Consider the following 21,695-nt stretch of genomic DNA (forward strand, 5'->3'; position numbering starts at 1 on the left):
GCATCTTTTACTTGCCACAATGGAATGAAGTTGCTTGGCATGATGGACCTAACATTTCTTTAGGACAAATAGTATTACCAATGTATTTGATTATATTTAACTTCCTATCTCTAACAACATATTGAACTTTCTTGTTTATATACTATTTAGAAAAAAGTTTTGAATTTGAGTTTTGATGTGCCAATTTACTGAGGCCAGTCATGCCTGAAATATCTTTTTAATTTTTAGTTTTTATGATTTCAAGAGGCAGAGAGAGTCAAAGAAAGAGCCCCCATCTGTTGTTCACATCCAAATGCCAGCGAGGGCTAGGACTGGGCCAGGGCAAAGCTGTGAGCTAGGAATTCAATCCAGGTCTCCCACAAGGGGACAGGACCCAAACACTTGAGCACCCATGGCTCCCTCCTGGGGCCTGCATTAACAGGGAGCTGGAATAGGAACTGAACCCAGACAACCTGATGTGGGACATGGATGTCCTAACAGGCGTCTTAAACCCTTGGTCAAATGCTCGCCCTGAAAATATTTTTATTATACTCTCACATGTATATGGTAGCTTAGAAGGATATAAAATTTTAGGATCAAACTTTTCCCCTTCAGCTTGTAAAAAAATTACAAACAACAGTTGTACATATTTATGGGCTGTAATGTGACATTTCCATCCATGTAAGCAATAGGTACTGATTAAATCAGAGTAAGCAGTGTTTCCCCTTCTTCTACATTACTTTATGATTGGAGGCTGGGAGCTCCCTTCTTCTATTTGTTCGTAAAATATCTATTAGTTTACTATGACCTGGAGTCCCCATGGTGTGCCACATGACACTAGGAACTCATTCTTTTCTAGCTGATTCTGATTGGTCCCTGTCATCCAGACTCCCTCTTTCCCCATCTACACTCCATACCTCTAGTAATGACTGCTCTGTGGTCAGAACTTATGCAACCAAAGTTACTAATGAAATTCTGATGTCAATCAAATGTGTATTCCTTCACGAATAACCTTATTCTCATTTTTAAGCTTCCAGAATTTAGTTGTTTTTAACTCTCATAAATTTGTTATTAGCCTGGGTGTTATTAGCCTGTTCTTTTTGTTTTGTGTGGGACACTGGGGACCCCTTCCACCTGAGAACTACTTGTAGAACTGGGAAATATATCTCAATTATTTCCTCTAGTATTTACAGATAGTTATTTTTAGGTTCCATTTCCTAAGACTTCTGTTTTCATGATGCTACTGATGCTGCTTCTATATTATATATTGTTGGCTTTTATTACATACACACACATATATAAATAATGAAATATATAAATAACATACTTAATATGACATAAAATATATAGCATAATAATATATGTATTCTGTATATATTATATGTATATCATCTCTACTTCCATTTGGAAGATATTTAAGAGAATTCTTCAATCCGTTCTTCCAACTCCCCAGTTTCAGTTCTACTTTAATGGAACTACTATATCTTTGTAGACCATTATTTCTCACATGGTTTCATGTTGCTAAAATTTTCCTTAATACTTCAGAAATATTTTGGGATTATCTGCATGCTTTTTTTCTTCTCCAAGTAGCCCTACTTCTTATGCATAATCTATGTTCTACAGTGTTTGCTTTTTATTCTGAGACATCTAGTTATATTGACATGTGAGTTCATGTTACCAGATGTCGTTGACTGCTCTGTCTGCTAACTCATGTTAGAGAAGTTTTAAAGGCAGCCTCAGTGTTTACCCTTGGTAGTTCAGGGAAAAACAGACTTGAAATCCACGGGAGGTGAGCTCCAAAATTTCCAGGACCATGACAGACCTCTCTGTAAAGCTACTCCTCTAGTGAATCGAATCTGTATTTGAGGAGCTGAACCCCGCCTGCTCAAAAGATGTAAGGGGAAGGAATAAATGCACAAACCATTGAGGCCCAGGACTCAGTCTAAAGTTTTCATCAATTCCTGACCAGAAGTCGCCCTGTGTCGTTAGGACCCTGACCGCCTCTCACGGTATATCTTCTGCTCCCCCCTGCTGACCTCCGCTCCAGCCCTATCTGCTCTTTTCTGTTCACTCAACACAACGTGCTCATCCATATGCCACATTCTTCGCATTCACTCTCCTTTCTACTCACTGTGGTATCCTCCCAAATCTCTGTGTGACTACGTCCTTCTCAGATGTCTTCTCCAAATGACTCCCCTTGAAATATTGGCAAAGTGTACCCCCACGTCCCCAGTATTTTATTACACATCCTATGATATCTTCACGGTAGTACCCAAATGGTTTTTTTTACATACTTGGTGTGCATTTCTTACCTGAGTCCTCTGAAGAGACACGAAGCAGAGTATCATTTTGGGACAGAGATTCTGTGTCTTGTTTACTTATTTATTTTTATTTAAGTTTTTAAAATTATTTATTTGATTATTGAAGAAGAAGAGAAATATCATGTACTCCTTTCTGCTGGTGCACTCTCCAAATCCCTAAAGTGATGGGGGCTTAGAGCCAGGAACTCAATCTAAGTCTCCCTCAGGGAGAGCAGAAGCCCAATTGCTTGAGCCATCACCACTGCCTCCTAGGGTGTACATTAGTGGAGAGCTAGAATCGAAAATGGAGCTGGCTTGGGGCACAAGTATCCTAACCCACAGCTTAATCACTGCACCAAATACCACCTCTTGCTCATGACTTAAGTCACTGAGCCTACAACACATAGTTCTGCATATAATACTCTCCAGCAAAGATATATTCACTTATTGACAATTTCAAAGATCCTAGCTTATATCCTTGAAGAGAATTTTATTTTTATTTCTGTGCTGAATCTTATAATCTACAGTTGTGTGAAATAGAAGAATTAATGTTTCTAAGTCCTTAAAATGACACAGATTTCACAATGAATGTGGGATAAGCACATGTTATTAAAGAGTAGAAAAGTTGTGGTTCCTTGGTTGTGTGTGTGTGTGTAGGTGTGTGCATTTCTGTATGTGTTGTTATGATTATGGTGGGGGTAATATTACTATCTGAATCAATAGCGTGAGTTACTTGAGGAGTTTGTATAATTGTACAGAGTTTAGGTGGATTTGTTCACATGTAAATTCTGGAAGAGACTAACTTGCCTGAAGTTTTTACATCCTACTGTGATGCAGAATTGTTTTCATGCAATCACAAGCTGTCATTCCATGGAGAGTTAGAGACCTGGTGATTCCAGGTCTGCAGGATACTCGAGGGTTGATGCAAGAGAAATCTCCTGGGAAATCAGAGTGCTGAGTAGTATCACTGAACATTGTCTTGGAAAAGAAAGCCTTCTACTGTATCCCAGAGGTCACAGTCACTGCTTTCAGCTTTACAGAGAGGGACTTACTATTAATTCATAAAAAGCACATGCATTTCCCCCCTTGCTCCACACTGGGATTCATGATGTAGATGTGTCTTCCTCAATAGCCAGGGTCAGCATCGGCTGCCTTAAATTTCAGCCTTTACAGGGAAAAGACAATTTCCATATACTGCTTCCCTACAGGTCCACACACCCACTCAAGCTATAAGGGCATAATTATCATCAGTCAAGAAAGCAACTTCTTGCTCCAGTGGCTCTTGTAGTCTTGGCAGCCCAGTATCCAGGTATCACAGACAGAAGGCGGATGCAGAGTTCATCTCTGTGTAGACAATCAGAAGCAAGGAGACAGAAGGGGCCATCTAGGTAAAAGATATTTTCTGGATATGCCCTTTGGCTTCTGGTTCATCACAGTTCCAGAACCCCAGCACCTAGAACCTTGTACAATGACTTGGCTGACAATCAGAAACATTTCCATTGCCAGTAGCAATGGACAAACTGCTGGAGACCTATTTGTGAGAAATTCTACATCTTCATTTCTGATGTTCAATTAGGCAATCAGAGCAGCTAACATGCTTTTTATTTCCGGATTAACTCAATTTCTTAGTAGAGAATGTTTGAAGCCAAAATCATAACTCAATTTCTTAGTAGAGAATGTTTGAGGCCAAAATCACTTGAGCAGTTTGGAGGCTAGACTTTTGTAAAGATGGAATCATTTCCACTATCAAGTACAATAAGAAATTTTATGATTATGACAAAATGGACTTTGAATATTAAAATAGCTTCAAGGGTAATTAAATCACTACTGTTCTTCTCTTCTTGAGAATTTCCAGTGTAATCAGCATGACAATGATGCTTGAAGCTTTGACAATTGGGGCTAAAAATCAAAATGAGAATAAAGGTAGCACATCGCCACAAACAGCAATATTATTCTTATGTATTTAACATTTGTTTGGGTAAGGATTAAAGTATTTTTAGGTACAGGGTTTCTAGTCATAATGATCAGCAATATAGAACAGTAATAGATAAAAATGCTCATGATATAGGGAGGTAGAAATTCTAAAAATTACTTCTCTCTGCTTAATTACAACCAATTGCACTAATAGACATGATGTGACTTTTGGCAACTTGGGAGTACTCTAAAATATAGTCTTCCCAAAAGAACGGATGCCTAAGAGGAATGCCTAAAGGGGTCTGCATTGTGGCTCAACAGGTTACACTGCACCCGTGATGCCCGCATCCCACATGAGCACAGTCTTGGCTCTCGGTCGCTCCGCTTTCAAGCTAGCTCCTTGCTACTGTGCCTGGGAGAGCCGCAGTAGATAGCTCATGTACCTGGTCTCCTACTACCCATGTGGGAGACTGGATGGACTTCCATATTCCTGGCTTCAGCCTGGCCCAGCCCAGGACATTGAGGCCATTCTGGAGTGAGCAGGCAGCTAGAAGGTTGATTCATTCCCCCACCCCTGCTTCTGTTCCTCCCATTCTCCCTGCTTATAATTTTGTCTTTCAAATAAATTAATAAATCTTTAAAAAAATAAAGAATTCCTGAATGAATTGCTTCATGCATACCATGTTGTGCCTTTAAATCTGTTCAATATTATCCCTAAGTCCTAGATTATTATCTTCTGTTCAGCAGTGGAACACAAACACATCCCACCATGTATTTTTTTTTTTTTTAAAAAAGTCCTGCTCTGAGCTCTTTCATGACACATTAACTATGATAAGCAGAAGGGGCAGGGTGCTAATTACTATAGTGATGTGATCCATTTGCTAAATGGTGAGAACATCAATAATTCATAAGAATTAGCTGTTAAAACATTTAAAGTCAGACAATCCAAGCCTGGCATCTCTGATAGTAATCTTTTGTGTGTTCTTGTTGGCATTCAGACATTTCCTTTTCATTATGAAACATAAATGCATGTTCCTTCTTCCAGCAGTTTAGATGATGAAAGATGGCAGATGTATGATATGTCTAGACTGATGGAGTTACTACGCCAACCCAGCAGACAATTTGCAGATGTCTCATACTTAGTGAAAACCAGTGTTACAAATGCACACTGAGTCATCTGCCATTCAAGACCAATTACAGAAGAGAAACTTCAATAGCAGAAATATTATGTTATCATTGGGGTGGGCATTTGGCCGCATGATTAAGATGCCACTTGGGAACTTGAATAGCATATCAAAGTGCCTGCATTTGAAATGCAGCTTGGCACTGATTTCTAGCTTTCTGCTGACATGAACCCTGAAAGACAGCAGGGCCTGCCACCCAAGTGGGAGACGCAAACGAAATTCCTGCTCCTAGCTTTGGCCTGGCCCAGGACTGGCTGTTGCAGCCATTTGTGGGGGATGAACCAATCGATGATCGATCTTTCTGTTTTTCTGTCACCCTGGCTTTCAGTTTACACACACACACACACACACACACAATATGTTAAAAGAAGAGAATATGTTACAATTATTCTTCTACTTGGAAAAGAAGACACTGACTCATTGTTAAATCACATGATCAGTCTGAATCCAATCATTATTACTGGGGTCCCAAAGTTGTACATGTCACTGAACCATTATCTACTTTAGGATTTTATCTTATTTCATCTTTTGCTTTAGTATCTGATATATGCTTACATATTTATAAAGGAAAACATACTCTTTTTTTTAAAAAAGATCTATTTATTTAAAAGGCAGAGTTACAGAGAGAAGAGACATAGAGAAAGAGAGATCTTCCATCTGTTGGCTACATGGCCAGGGCTGGGCCAGGCAGAATCCAGAAGCCAGGAGCTTCGTCCTGGTCTCCCACATGGGTGCAGGGGCCCAAGGACTTGGGCCATCTTCTGCTGCTTTCCCAGACACATTAACAAGGAACTGGGTCTGAAGTGGAGCAGCCAGTACTTGAACCAGAGACCATATAGGATGCTGGTGTGGCAGGTGGTGGCTCAACCTGCTATGCCACAATGCCAGACCCAAGCAAACATGTTCAATAACTTCTCTAAAAATCTTGATTAATAAAGTAAATGATTGCTCTTGAAACATAAGCAACAATTGAGAATAATAAGGCTTTTGAGGGCTTATCCAATTCTAAAGAAAAGAATACTAGGGACCAGTATTGGGGTGCAGTGGGTTAAGCTGCCACTGGTGATGCCAGCATCCAAAATGCAGCCCTGATTTGTGTCTGGGCCACTCTTCTTCCAGCCCAGAGCCCTGTTGATGTGCAAGGGAAAGCAGTGGAAGCTGGCCTCAGTGCTTGGGCCCCTACCATTCAGGTGGGATTGGGCCTCTGAACCAGCAGATGGGTGGGCTGTTTCTGTTTCCATCTGTTCCTCCTTGCCGTCACTCTGCCTTTCAAATAAATAAAATAAATCTTAAAAATAAGAATAGTAATACATATGTGTATATATATGCATACATATATATAATGCTGTCAATATGAGAACTGTGACAGGCAGTGCCTAAGTAAACTCATTGTTGGGAGTCTTGAGAAAAAGAACTATGTCCTAAAAAATATTAAGGTAATCATTGCTTCAACAGCTTTGGTGCAACAAGAAAGCGGTGTTAACTGAGATGAATCTGTTCTCAGGTATAACAAGAGGGAGAAAAGATTTCTAATCTGCAAATTCAAAGGGAAAATCCCTACATAGCTGCAGACACTGGAAAAATTATTTTGGTAAATGATTCCTTAATGCTGCAAGTAAAATTTAATGAAGGTCTCACAAAACAATCTCAATACGCACAAGGAAGTGACTAGCTTAAATCCTAAAATCCTTAAATCATCAATGCTTCGGTCAAAATGATTTGACCCATGCTAAATCCACATAGAGTTGTTTATTTTTCATAAGCCACCGTTACAATCCTTCATTAAAAATGTGATTGAGTACTAAAGATATAAACCTCCCTTTGACAAATCTTTCTAATGACACTTTTTGCTGAGAGTACAATTAATGTCTACCTCTTTTTGTACCTTGGTGATATAACCAAAGGGAAAATCTTTAAATTGACTTTTGTATTATATAATTATAACATTTTTCTGGCTTTCTAATGAGAAAAATGTTATTAATAATCTTACCTTCCAGCATAATTTTGCTTTTTATCCCATGTAAAATTTTCTTCAATTAAATTTTCATGCTATCAAGTAAAATGCTAGAAATAATTTAATTTTTATATCTATTAACCACTGCTTCCAGGAATGAAAACTGTCATATATCACTAAGACTCAGATTCAACTCCAGAAAAATGAAGGTGATTGTATATTGTGTCATCTCTAAATAAAGAGATTTTTGCCTTTGCCCTATGGGAACCAAGCCAAGAAAAGCAGAGTTCCAAGACCAGATAAAGTCAGTCATAGATACAGGCCTTGAGTACAATTTTATTTTATTGAAAGACACTGGGTGATCATATATTATTATCCCCAAATACATTAAGACAAGATATGTGACTTGCTGTTTCCAATAATGGGCTTTAGTTAACATGAGGAAAGAATGACTCAAATAAGATATTTGTTGTAGAGGTGGTCATGTTAGGGCACTCACTAGTTTTGTTCAAGAGTACAAATATCGTGGTGTCTTTTCTTTCTTTCTGCATTGTATCAGATTTTAATATAAATAATTAAAATATTTTATCAGTATCACAGTTAGGCAGTTTTTAATCTTAAAAATGGAACATCCCAGGGCCGGCACTGTGGTGCAGTGGGTCAAATTGCCTCCTGTGGCAACAGCATACCATATGGGCCTTCAGTTTGAGTCCTGGCTGTTCCGATTCTGATCCAGCTCCCTACTAATGACCTGGGACAGCAGTGGAAAGCAGTGGAAGATGCCACTGCACCGATGTGTGAAACCTGGAAGGAGCTCCAGGCTCCTAGCTTTGGCCAGGCCATTTGGGGAATGAACCAGTGGATGAATGAGCTCTCTCTGTCTCTACTCTCTCTCTCTCCCTCTCTCCCTCTGCAACTCTGCCTTTCAAACAAATCAATAAATCTCAAAAAAAGGAAAGAAATGGAATACCCTCTCTCTGCCTACTCTGCGTTGCCAGGAGGCCTTTTGATTCTAGACTCTGCAATTAAGGAAGCAGGATAGAGGGAGATTGGAAGGTAGCAAGAGGGAAGATACGGCATTCTTCCTGTGCTCTAGGAAACAGCAGCAGCATTGGGCCCCATCCTGTGTTTCTGCTGTTACTGTTTAGAGGAGCTTAGTGAAGCTTCCTCCCAGAGGTGTGACCAAGGGCCCAATAGGACTACTCCTCTGAGCCCTCAAATTCTCACACAATTAAATCTCTCCTTGTATTTCCTAGGTTCTAGAGGTATTGGATGCTTCCTTTAGTCATTAAAATCTGGATTTTTCTCAATTTGCTTTTCACTTTTAGTCTTCAAATACTACCATAACCAGTTTCCTGCAGCAAATCTTTTCTGAAAGGCCTATGACAATTTTTTGATTTCCTAAGTGGATCCTATAGGGAAGCCATTGAAGAGTATTAAGCAAGCTGCTGACATCTGATCTGTGTTCTGGAATAACCATTCTTTGCACTGGTGATAAGAGATTAGAAGAAAGAATCCCTGTGGATGTGTTTGCTAACAGCTGGGAGACAGTTTTGAAAGATCAGAAGAGAGTTGACTAGGATGACTGCAATATTGATAGAAACAATGAAATAAATCTAAGATGTAGCACATCTTGGTTGTTGGTACAACATGGGGCTGAATCAAATATGAGGAATTAGAGGGAGAAGTAAAAGGATTACAAGTGACAGGATTGATTGTGATTTTAATTACTGAGAGGAATATTACTGGAGGTTGATGAGGTTTGGAAGTAAGATCACAGGTTCACTCCTGGAATAATAGAATTTAGATTGCCTGTGAGTCGTCAGAAAAGAGATATCCAGTAAGAAGTTGTAATGTGAGTTTATGCTAAAGATATGATAATTGTGAACTATGGATGTATATTTCTGTATAGTGAGTTTATTGGTAGATGTTGATGTCGTGGGTCTAGAAAGAGTAAATAGAATGAAAAGAAGTTCTAGGAGCCATGCTTGAGAAATTTCAGCATTTAATGACTATATAAGGGTAAGACTTCAAAAGACAAACAGAATCATACAAGGTGCTAAGAGGAAAACTAGTATGGTATTGTGTCCAAAAAGAGAACAGAAGGAAATGCTTAGAGAAGGAATAAGAAACCAACATTTTCAAGGTCAGAAGTAGCTCTGGGCAGGTGTTATGCAGAGGTTAATCCACTGCCTGTGATGGCGGCATCCCACATGAGTACTGGTTCTAGTCTTAGCTGCTCCACTTTCAATTCAGCTTCCTACTAATTACCTGGAAGGGCAGTAGGTGATGGCCCAAGTGCTTGAGCTCCTGTCACTGATGTGGGAAATGCAGATGGAGTTCCAGGCTCTGGGCTTCAGCCTAGAATTTCTGTGGCCATTTGGGGAGTGAACCAATGATGGAAGATTTCTCCCTTTCTCTGTCTCTCCCTCTTTGTAACTCTGCCTTTAAAATAAATAAGCAAATATTAAAAACAACCAACCTGTAAGTTCAACCAGGTTGAGCTAGTATACAGGGCTAAAGCAGAAGCACCTCATCTTGTTTTGGGAGAGATTATGAATTATTGTCCTTAGAATTTGGTGACTAATTCTATGTGCAAATCCTTTCAAAGCAAGGGAAAAGTTATAATTACTTTTCTTTTTCACCATAGCCACCCTTCTTTTAATCATTGACTTGTCTTTGTCTTTCTGCTGGTGATAATTTGAATTGACAAATTAGACATGGGTCCCAGAGTCTCCTAACATATGCACGGCACTTATATTTTGGTAATGATTTTGATAACTGCATTTCTCAATGCATAGAAGTCAGGAATAAACTCTTTCTTACACAAGTCTTGAAAAAACATGACCAAGAATATAATCAGATTCTCCAGGCCAGTGGTATTTTGAATATCGAAACTCTGCCCTTTAAATAGGAACATGGTTTATTATTGTCATAAAACTTTAATAGCTCATTAACTCCAACCTATAATCTCCTGTTTCTACAGCCCTACATGTAAAAAAAATGGAACTGGTAACAATTCTCGGTGAGCACAGACATAATGAAAATATATCATCACTGAGTAAATTTCCATTGCAATTTTGTCCACAATTATCACCTTATTGAAAGTCTATTAAGTTGTGCTAGATAGTCTAAAGCCTGACCATTAAAATGAAGCAATATCCATTGATTTTTAAGGGCTTTCAATACCTGGAATACAGGTTACTAATAGCAAAAATTGATTGCTCAGACAAATGAACCAGCAACTTGGCAATGCTTTCGCTAATTTCTATCTGAAACACATTACTTGGAGGATCTAAAGAACTTTATTTAGTTATTCATTAGCTAATACGCATAACTGTTTGATCTGGCATTAAGTGAGTCAGATTTTTAAGTTTCTTTATCATGTTTTGTCTTTGTACCTGCAAATGGTGCTTTTGGACCATAAGGAGAGGTTGAGAAAGCTGAATTGGTTTGAAAAGTGTAGGATGGACTGGGACATAGTTTGTGTCTGTGTATTGTTATTCACAACATGAAGTATTAATTCTGGTTCTGCCATTTGGCTCAGTTAGCTAAGCAAGTTATTAACCTCATTAGTGCTTTCTTTTTATTGGCAAGAGGGGAATCTCAACACTATCTACTCAATTCAACTATTGTATTAAATAAATTAATGTATATACACTTTTTAGCACAAAACTTTCTCTTTTTTAAACTTTTATTTAATAAATATAAATTTCAAAAGTACAACTTTTAGATTACAACAGTTTTCCCCCCATAACCACCCTTCCACCCACAAACCATCCCATCTCCTACTCCCTCTCTCATCCATTCTTCATTAAGATTCATTTTTAATTATTTTTATATACAGAAGATTAACTAAGTATATACTAAGTAAAGATTTCAACAGTTTGCACACACACAGAAACACAAAGTATAAAGTACTGTTTGAAGACTAGTTTTACCATTAATTCACATAGTACAACACATTAAGGACAGAGATCCTACAAGGGGAGTAATTGCACAGTGACTCCCATTGTTGATTTAACAATTGACATTCTTATTTATGACATCAGTAATCACCCGAGGCTCTTGTCATGAGCTTCCAAGGCTATGGGAGCCTCTTGGGTTCACAAACTTCAGCCTTATTTAGACAAGGCCATAATCAAAGTGGAAGTTCTCTCCTCCAAGATCTTTCATTTAGGTCATTTTTTTTGCCACAGTATCTTGGTTTTCCATGCCTGAGGAACTCTCATGGGCTTTTTAGCTGGATTCGAATGCCTTAAGGGCTGACTCTGAGGCCAGAGTGCTGTTTAGGGCATCTGCCATTCTATGAGTCTGCTGTGTAGCACAAAACTTATCCTATATTTAATAGCACAGAAGTGTTCGTCTTACCCACTTGCAAGGACCTCTATAATATAATTAGAGATGTTTGCTAGAAGCTTTGCCTTAGGTGGAAATTTGACTTTGAATAAAACATAAAACAAAATGTTTTAAGATAATTCTTACAACTAATATACATTTATGCATTCATTCAATAAATATGTCCATGGCACCCACTTTAAAAATGATTCTGTATTCATTTCACAAGGAAAGAATCCACTACTCTCAGGTCTCATATACTGATGGGAAGAAATTAAAACAGAAAAAAAAAAAGAAACTGCCTAATAGACTACTGAATAGCAAGAAAAATGAAGATAAAGGAAAAATGGGGTTGTTGATGGAAATATATCTGAAAGAATGAGATTCAGCAGAGACCTTAAATAACGAGGAAGCATACATAAAAATATCAGTTTTCTTCAAAAACTTCATGAAAGGGCCAGTGTTGTGGTATAGTTGGGTTAAGATTTTATTTATTTGAGTTAGAGTTACAGAGAAAGAGAGAGAGACAGAGACAAAGGTCTTCCATTTACTGGTTCACTCCCCAAACGGCTGCAGTGGCCAGAGCTGAGTTGATCCGAAGCCAGGAGCCAGGAGCTTCTTCTGGGTCTCCCACATGGGTGTGGTGGCCCAAGGACTTGGGCCATCTTTCACTGCCTTCCCAGGCCATAGCAAAGAGCTGGATCAGAAGTGGAGAAGCTGGGACAAGAACCCATGTCTGTATGTGATGCCAGCACTGCAAGGCAGAGGCTTAGCCTACTATGTCACAGTGCTGGCCCTCCTATCCTGCTTTTGATACAGCTTCTTTTATTTATGCATGTGAAGCAGTCATTATGGCCCAAGTACTTGGACCCTGCCACCCACATGGGAGAACAAGATGGAGTTCTGGGCTCCTGGGCCTGACCCTGAACTGGCAATTGTGGCCAGATTGGGAGTGAACCATTGGGTGAAAGATCTTTCTCTTTCTATCTCTATCTCTCTGTCTCTGTCTCTCTCTGTGTGTCCTCTCTCTTTCAAATAAACAAATAAATCTTTCTTTTTAAAGTTTGTGGAAGATGTATTATGGAAAAACTATGTATGGATTTAAAAATTTTTGTACCAATATAAACTTATGATTCAATTGAATTTTCCATGAACTTGTTGAAATGCATTTAAATAGTCATCAATATTTTAAAATGTTCCCATTTTGGGGATGTTATAAATACATGGATTTATAGTCCAGTGACAAATTGTCTTTCATTTGATTGGTATTTTATATCCATTACCTGAAGTTACACTAGATAAATCATGAAGAAAACTGAGATATTTGTATGTCATGTTTAAGACTTTAGAAAAGACAGGCAGATGTTACTGCAAATTATTAATGAGGAAAAAGCCTTTCAATTTCATTACTCCATACAAATTTTTAGATGCCATATGTTATATCTATGTCAAGTTTTCATATCTTCAAATGCATTTTAAGTGATAAGAATGTTCAACTTTGTAATAATTATCAGGTTATAGCTTATAATTTATAAATCAGCTTAGTATCTATCTTCTTTGCTTGACTTTTAAAAATTTTTTTAAAAATTAAATTTATTTGAGAGGCAGTGAGGAAAAGAGAGAGAGAAAGAGAAGGAGGGAGGGAGAGAGAGAGAGAGAGAGCTCTTTCCATTGGTCTACTCCCTAAAAGTCCACAATGGTAGAGTTGGTTCAGACCCAAGCCAAGAAGTGGGAGTTCAAACTAGGCCTCACACATTAGTGACTGGGACCCAACTACTTGAACCACTACCTGCTGCCCCCCCACCCCCCCCGCACATTAGTAGGAAGCTGGAACTGGAATTAGAGATGGCACTTTCACTCACATGTTCCATATTCCAGTATGGGTGGAAGTATGTCAATCACCTTTTTTTTTTTTTTTTTTTTTTTTTTGGACAGGCAGAGTGGACAGTGAGAGAGAGAGAGAGACAGAGAGAGAAAGGTCTTCCTTTGCCATTGGTTCACCCTCCAATGGCTGCTGCGGGCGTACCATGCTGATCTGAAGGCAGGAGCCAGGTGCTTCTCCTGGTCTCCCATGGGGTGCAGGGCCCAAGCACTTGGGCCATCCTCCACTGCACTCCCTGGCCACAGCAGAGAGCTGGCCTGGAAGAGGGGCAACCGGGACAGACTCCAGTGCCCCGACCGGGACTAGAACCCGGTGTGCCAGCGCCACAAGGCAGAGGATTAGCCTAGTGAGCTGCGGCGCCAGCTGGCAATCACCATTTTAAATGTTAAGCCAAATGCTCACCCCTAACCTTTAAAGAATTTATTATATCTGACTATTTGAGAAGCTCAGTATAGGTAGTATACTCTTGCTTTTTTTTCACTTGATAATTTGAGTTTTATTTTCCAAAGCATGAACTAAATATATGAAAAGTCAGACTTTTCCTTTTACCACCATAAAAATGTAATAAAAACAGGGAGCAGTGGGTTTTTAATTTTATAAAATTTGAAACTCTCAATTCTTTTAAAATTAATGAGCTTTTAAAGCAAAGTAATTTATTTAAAAAGTGCTATGCAACAGCTTCTTGTTTCCAGGTGAGGAGGGGAGGAGTTTGAATGGATGAGTTGGTGCAGTCACCATCTATCACTCTATTAAGTCAATATTGGGACATGTTTTTAACATCTGGAGCTTCCATGGATAGAAATACAATCTCCCATTACAACTCCACACTGGATGTGATAAAGCAAAAAGAAAAAGCTGGCTCAGTCTATTTATCAAACCATATTGCGCAGTCTGAGATGTTACGGGAAATTCTACCAAAAGAGACAACACTGATATGCATGAAGTGTAAGAAAAAGAAAAAGGAAAAATTCTGCTGAGCAGAGTAAAGAAATGAAAGTTAAATAGTGAAGGGAGCTTTTTAAAAATTTATTTTATTTGAAAGGCAGAGTGACAGAGAGATGGAGAGAGATGGAGATAGAGAGGGAGAGAGAGAGAGAGAGAGAGAATCTTCCATCCAGTGGCTCACTCTGCAGATGGCCTCAATGGCCAAGGTTGGGCCAAGCTGAAGCCAGGAGCCCGGAGCTTCATGTGGGTCTCCCATATAGGTGGCAGGAGCCCAGGCACTTGGATTATCTTTCACTGCTTTCCCAGGCACATTAACAGGGAGCTGGACTGGAAACAGAGCAGCCAGGACTCAAATAGGCATTCAGATATGGGATGCTCCAGGACAGAGCTAAATGCCTGCTCTAGACAAAATTTTTAGACAATTAAAAAGATTGACTTTGAATCATACTTCATTTTCTTTCACATGTTTGTAAGACTAATATCTGAGTATATGAAAGTGGATTTTTAAACTTGAAATTTTTGCATACTCATTTTATTGTCTATAAAAATATGTATCAATAAGCATTGCATATATGCATCAGCAGGATCCTTCTGGTTAAGTTGGATCTCACAAAGCCAAGTAACAAATGACTCTTTATCAGCAAAGTCCCGTGTGGCAGCAGGTGCGGGGAGTCATAATTGAATACATCCCCAAGCCTTGATGAATTGGCAGATTATGTGATTTACAATCTCTCCTTCAACAAAGTGAATATCAATATATTGATTGTGCATCCCTCTTCTCTAAATAGAATGGAAGTCTAATGATAAAAAAAGTTTGAAGGAACATTGAGGAAAGTGAATTTAAACTTGAGGTGGATGAAGAATTTCAATTTTAAGTGAGTTCATCTCTCCAGGTGCACACAAGAGCTTGTTGGGGCACTGGGGCATTTCTGCAGGGAGATCACTGTCAGAGGCTCTGTGGGAGTCACAGCAAGCAGCAGTGCTGGATATGGCTGCTCTGATCCTCTGAGGAGGAAGGCAGGTGCATTGTGTAAACTACATGTCCGTGACCTTGACATCAATTCACCAAACAATTCTAAATCCAATTATTAAACGGATGATTTGTGCACACCTAGGAGAGGAAGGCAGATTCATTAGGACCCAGCATGGGCACACGAAGTGCAAATTCATGTCACAATAATCTCATTTTTTTTTTTTTCGGGCAGAGTTACTAGAATAGCAGATCACAGAAAGCAGGCAGAGCATACAAATAGAATGCAAATGTCCAAAGGAACGAAACATGGCAAATGTGATGATGGCCTCAGGACTTCCTTCTTCTGCTGCTTCAGGACTTGAGGCAAAACTTGGCTAAGGAAGCCGGAGTAGGCTCTGGGAGAGAATTGACTAATGACAGCCTGGGTTCCACAGGCTCTTTCCTAATAGTCCCACCTCTCTGCCTGGTGAGAGGGAGCTAATATGATCATAGCGGCACAGAGGGTCTTCTCCTTTCCTTCCAAATGCATCCAGCACCTGGCAGGGTGGGGCATTACCAGACTGTTGATTATGGTGCAAATCCTCTAGTTCTGTGTAATCTGTAAGACCAGTGTTCCGGAACCGTGTACACTGTTACTAGACTACTTCTTTCATTTCTTTTTCAAAAATCCCAATACATATTCCTTCCAGAGCTACTATCTGAACAAGATTTTTAACAGGGACCAGAAATTCTGAAAAGTACAGATAAAATCCATGTGTTAAATTTCTACTACATATGTAACCCGTCTCAGCTCTCTTTTTTATCTCTTGTCCTCACTGCTTCTCTCTCTCATCCTGTGCTTGTCACCCATCTCCCCTTTTATTTTGTTTTATTCCCTGGCTTTTTAAAAACTATCTTGTCTCCAGATTTATTAGGACAAATTAGTCTGATTACTATGCTTATTCTCAGATTCATTCATTTCTAACTTTGGTCTCATATTCAAATCAAGTCTGACTGCACCCTTTTCCCCAGGGAAGACTAACAATGTCCTCAGCTGCTTGAAGGGCAGAAAGATGGGTACAGCCAGATTCCAAGATATTTGCTCTTGTGTTCTCTAGACTTACGTATCTGAAGTTGAGAGGAGGTGTGAAAAAAATGAGATGCCTTCTCATGTTGAGTTGGAAGTGCTGTTGGGAAGAGGTCCACGGTCTTTCTCTGGTTCTGTCAGCATCTGTGTAATGTTCAGAACTTTGACTATGCTATAGCGTCTATGAATTAATGCAATTGAGTTCTTTGGCTCAAAGACCGGTGTGGCTTTGCTTTTCATGGCCTGAGAACCTCATTTCCCAAAGAGTAACTCCCTGGGTCCCTTTGTTCTCACAGGTATGTAGACGTCATCCTTCTCCAAAATGGGCCTAAAAGTCACTTGAATTTGTAGCTGTCTGTGTAGACATGTGGCTTCCTCCTCACCACCATCTTCCAGGCTCCTTAAAGAAAAGCTGCAAGAATGCCAGGCCCTCTTTGCATATAATTTAAGATGGGAATGACAGATGGCTCCTTAGGGAGGGCTAGCAGGGCCATTGAAGACAGGTCACTTGCCTTCAGACAGCTGTAGAATGGAAGATGGCATTGGACTTTACCTTGACTTGTGCACCTGAAATTTAATAACCCTTGGTAAACATGCCACTCTTACTAACTTCTGGGCTGGGTGCAGAAAACAATCCCAACTCTCCCATGAGCTCTTTCATATTCTGCATTCTCTGTTGGCCATGGGTGGATGTTTCAGTTCCTATGTCAGCACAATCCACCAAGAAAATGTTGTATCACTCTCACCCTCGAGGAGAAGGATTTGTGCAGAATTTCTCATTCACTCGACTTGGGGAAGGAGAAACCACCTTCCCTAACTCCCCCAGATGGAAGAGAGAGAAACACGTCACATAACGTTAAGCACATTGCGTCCACAAGGCTGGAAAGCTCCCACATCTCCGCTCCCCTGACAGATGGGATGAGGCGGGATGTTGGTGGATAGTAGACTTCTGGCATCTGCAGGGCATTGATTGGCTCCCAGTGCTGGCAATTCAGGGCTACTTCTCTGGAGCGTAAGGACTTTGCCTGCAGTTGGGATTTCCAGAAAAATGTACGTATAAAATTATCTCTCACATCAGGTGGTTAGGCTTTTGTTCAATTTTCATGCCAGTAAAGATAGGACATAGCTCCTGTGAGAAGCCTAGGTCCCATTTGGCTGGCTGATTCTCTTGTTTCCCATGACTGGTTCCTCTGGCAATCAGCAATGCAGATTAAATTCACCAACTAACTGGGAGCTTGCATCTCTCAGAAACATTGTGGGGAGGGTTCCATCAATATTTCATAAAGGGTTTAGAGAAACAATATCAGTTCTGAATTTGAGGAAAAAGTATGGACAGAATAAAATAAGGGAAGCAATGAATTAAGCACTGGAGGGAGAGAATGAAAGTTCTTACACTCAGAACCATCGAATTAGTGTAGCATAAGAATAAAGAAAGTATTTTGTACAAATCCATTGCATTGCAGGTGTGTGTGTGGAGTTACTATTAGGATTCTTTTAAAGTGAAACCAATCCAGAGCATATTGTTATTTCAAAATAATAAGAAGACACCGTTTTCCTTAGTACTTTGGACAAAGAAAATGTTTGTGATTTGTGAAAATTTCATATCCCATTTATTAGTGTCAAAACAAAACAGTCCATGGTTATTATGACATGATTGTTGGATGAGTGGTAGGTGATGGAGTCAGGGCAAGTAGTTACTGTTATAAGGAATAGCTATAATTGGTGTTCTATGGAAAGTATTTTCATGAAGTGTATAAAGAGAGAAACTTCCTGAAATACCTTTTAGATGAAAGTATATGATGACTCAAATTAGCCAGGGTTGATTTGCATTTGTAAGGGTTGCTTCTGATTTGTATTTAATGCATTTATAAACTAAAGGCTGGCTCTATCGAATTATTTATAACTAGACTGTGAGAGGACTTATATATGGCAGACTTGAAACCATATAAAAAGTGTGATTTAAAATTATGACACACACCCAGGACGGGTGAGTGGCATAGGGGGGCTTAAACCACACGCAAGCCTCTTGGCCATATCAACAGCTGACAAGTACCTTTTTTCTTTCTGAATGAGACACAAGCCTTTTCTCCAGTAGCAGAGGCTGGCAGATAGGGTTTAAATTGTTATTTTTTCCAAACGATGTGTGAAAAACAACACTTTTCATGAATATGCAAATTTTAAGCATCAAAGTTTAATGTATGAAAGTGTGGGTTATATGAAAGTCAAGTGTTTGAAAGTCAGGGACATTTCTCTTAAGATGTCAGTTGTAATTTTAAATACAGTAAGAAGTTTGGCTTTCAAAAATGTATTTCTTTTGACTTTTAAGGTCTTAAAATGGCTTCTAGTCTTTTTATTTATTTTTAAATGTTGCAATTCAAACACTTTTTCTTGACATTACCCAGTATTTCTTGAGATTTATTGTTTTAAGCCATTTCAGTAACTCTTTACTTCTCTTTTAAATGGTTTATTTATTTATTCTCATGTACTTGAAAGGCAGAACAATAGAGACAGAGAAAGAGAGAGAGAGAGAGAGAGAGAGAGGAGACCTTCCATCTGCTGCTTCACTTTCCAAATACCTGAAACAGCCAGGACTGGGTCAGGTGAAAGCCAGGAGCCTGGAACTAAATCTGGTCCCCACACAGGTATCAGGGCCCAAGCACTTCAGACATCATCCGCTGTCTTCCAGGATGCATTAGCAGGGAGCTTAATTGGAAGTCTGGCCGCTGGAACACTCACTGGCACTCCAAGCCAACCAGCTGTGCTACAATATCCACACCAGTCTACTTCTTTTTGCTTTTGAAGGTTTATTTATTTATTTGAAAGTCAAAGTTACACAGAGAGAGGGAGAGACAGAAAGAGAGACCTCTTCCATCCACTGGTTTACTCCCCAAATGGCCGCAATGGCTAGGGCTGGGCCAGACCAAAGCCAGGAGTCAGGAGCTTCTTCCGAGTACCCCACATGGGTGCAGAGGCCCAAACACTTGGGCCATCGTCAGCTGCTTTTCCACTGGCAGGGTGCTGCATTGAAAGTGGCACAGCCAGGATTCTAACAGGTGCCTATTTGGATGCTGATGTTGCAGGTGGTGGCTTCACTGGCTATGCCACAATGCCAGCCCTACTAGTCTACTTCTTTCTCACAGAGTTGCTGTACTTTTTCCTGCATTGATCACTGTGCAGGACAGATCTAAGCCATAAACAGAGTCAACAAGAACGTGTTGAGATGATTGTAAGAGAGCACTTTTCTTGACTTTATGAGACCAAAGTAAGTCCAGACTTTGTTTTTCACTCTCTGTTTCTCAGCATATATTTTAAAATTCACGTTGCAGGCATTTTAAAGGTCATCACATCCACGGTATTAGAGAAAAGCATCTTTCACAGATGTCTTGTCCCCGCATATGTCTATAGAGACCCTGCAGCTTGTGTCACTCTGTGCTTGCTACCTTTGGGAGTTCTTCCATAGATGTCATCATTAAAAATTCAAAGCATTTTACCCATTTATGGAAGCACACGGTTGTGGGAAAATGGGACTGTGTGCCCTTGAGAGTGATCAGCTTTAGTTTCTTTAACAGCTACACATTTTGATCTAACGATTCCTTTAGAGAGTGCTTTCTCCATAGCTTTTATTCAGAGAAATGAAGTTGATTGGAAAAGAAGTTAAAGTGAAACAATTTTATAGGCATTCCTAAACACATAGAAAAAACACATTGACTAATGATTGAACTTTAAACCTTGATTAATAGCTCACTTCAACCCATAGCAAGTATAGAATGCACAAAGTTGATCTGGTAGTGGTCACAATTGTCAGCTTAATGAATTTGCTTAAGAGCTTTGAAATATTAAAAATCAACTTTTATTAGGTGACAAATTATTTAAACTACAAAATTCTTATAATCATGGGCTGGTTATGATATGAAAAACCAAACTACATTCAGGGTTTATACATAAATTGTCAATTAACGGACTCAATGTCATGACCTATAATCAGTTCGGAGCTGAGAGGGTTCAGAAAGAATAGGGAGAGGCAAAAGACAAGATGCCAAATATTATTATTATTCTTTTTTAAAATGTTATTTATTTAGGGTCCAGAGAGACAGCGGGGGAATTGATACAGAGACTTCCTATCTGCTGGCTCACCTTCCAAATGCCTGCAACAACAGGATTAGGCTGGGCTGAAGCTGGGAAACTAGAACTCAATCCATTTCTAAAATGTTGGTGGTAGGAAACCAAATGCTTGAGCCTTCACTAGGTTGCCTCCTAGAATCTGAATTAGCAGGGAGTTGTGATTGGGAGCCAGAGCCAGGTATTGAGCCCAGTAACTCTCATATGGGTCATGGGTACCTTCACTGTTTTATTAACTGCTAGGCCAAACACCCATCCATAAATATTATTATTCTTTACCATTATTTATTATCAGCCCAATGACTTAACCACATAGAAGTGCTAAAAGAAAAAAAAAAACATAAATTCGCAATTCAGCACAAACATCTTTTGCCATTTCTTCCAAAATCAGAGAAAAAAGTCACAAATCAAAATTCCCTAAGAGCCCAAAATCTTAAGTGCAAAATAAAGTTCATTATATTTTTGAGTAAATAACACTAGGTAATGCCATCTCACTAGTCCAAGTGATCAATTTCTGTTCACAATTGATCATAATGATAGGACTAAGAGTCAAAGGGATCACATAAACAAGACTAGTGTCTGCTAATACTAACTGAGAGAATAAAAAAGGGAGAGAACGATCCAACATAGGAAGTGAGATACACAGCAGACCCATAGAATGGCAGATGTCCTAAACAGAACTCTGGCCTCAGAATCAGCCCTTAAGGCATGCAGATCCAGCTGAAAAGCCCATGAGAGTATTTTAGGCATAGAAAGCCAAGACACTCTGGCAAAAAAAAAAAAAAAAAAAAAAAAAAGAGCTAAATGAAAGATCTCTGCAAGTGAGGTCCCAGTGGCCCAGTGGAAAGAACAGGTCATCAAAGAAGGAGGTACCTTTCTCTGAAGGGAGGGGAGAACTTCCACTTTGACTACAACCATGTCTAAATATGATCAGAATGGGTGAACTCAAAAGGCTTCCATAGCCTTGGCAACTCGTGACAAGAGCCTAGGGTGATTACTGATGCCATAAACAAGAGTGTCAATTTGTTAAGTCAACAAGAA

At 39.4% G+C, this 21,695-nt stretch overlaps 1 long non-coding RNA gene across 11 annotated transcripts in view; it reads left to right on the forward strand.

Moving 5' to 3' along the window:
* The window catches only part of LOC138843591 (uncharacterized), a 79,730-nt gene that overhangs the window by 26,371 nt on the left and 31,664 nt on the right, over positions 1-21,695 (forward strand). Inside the window, exon 3 of one of the 11 annotated variants that reach the window (XR_016211661.1) lies at positions 19,676-19,795. The exons of 9 other annotated variants lie outside the window; for them this stretch is intronic. This is a non-coding gene — a long non-coding RNA (uncharacterized LOC138843591). Of the gene's footprint in view, positions 1-4,514; positions 4,732-19,675; positions 19,796-21,695 lie in introns of those variants that run through there. One more of the 11 variants, XR_016211664.1, reaches the window with a different exon arrangement.

The sequence above is a fragment of the Oryctolagus cuniculus genome, chromosome 8, assembly GCF_051225735.1.
Source record: "Oryctolagus cuniculus isolate XC-2025 breed Fujian yellow rabbit chromosome 8, ASM5122573v1, whole genome shotgun sequence".
Lineage (NCBI taxonomy): Eukaryota > Metazoa > Chordata > Mammalia > Lagomorpha > Leporidae > Oryctolagus > Oryctolagus cuniculus.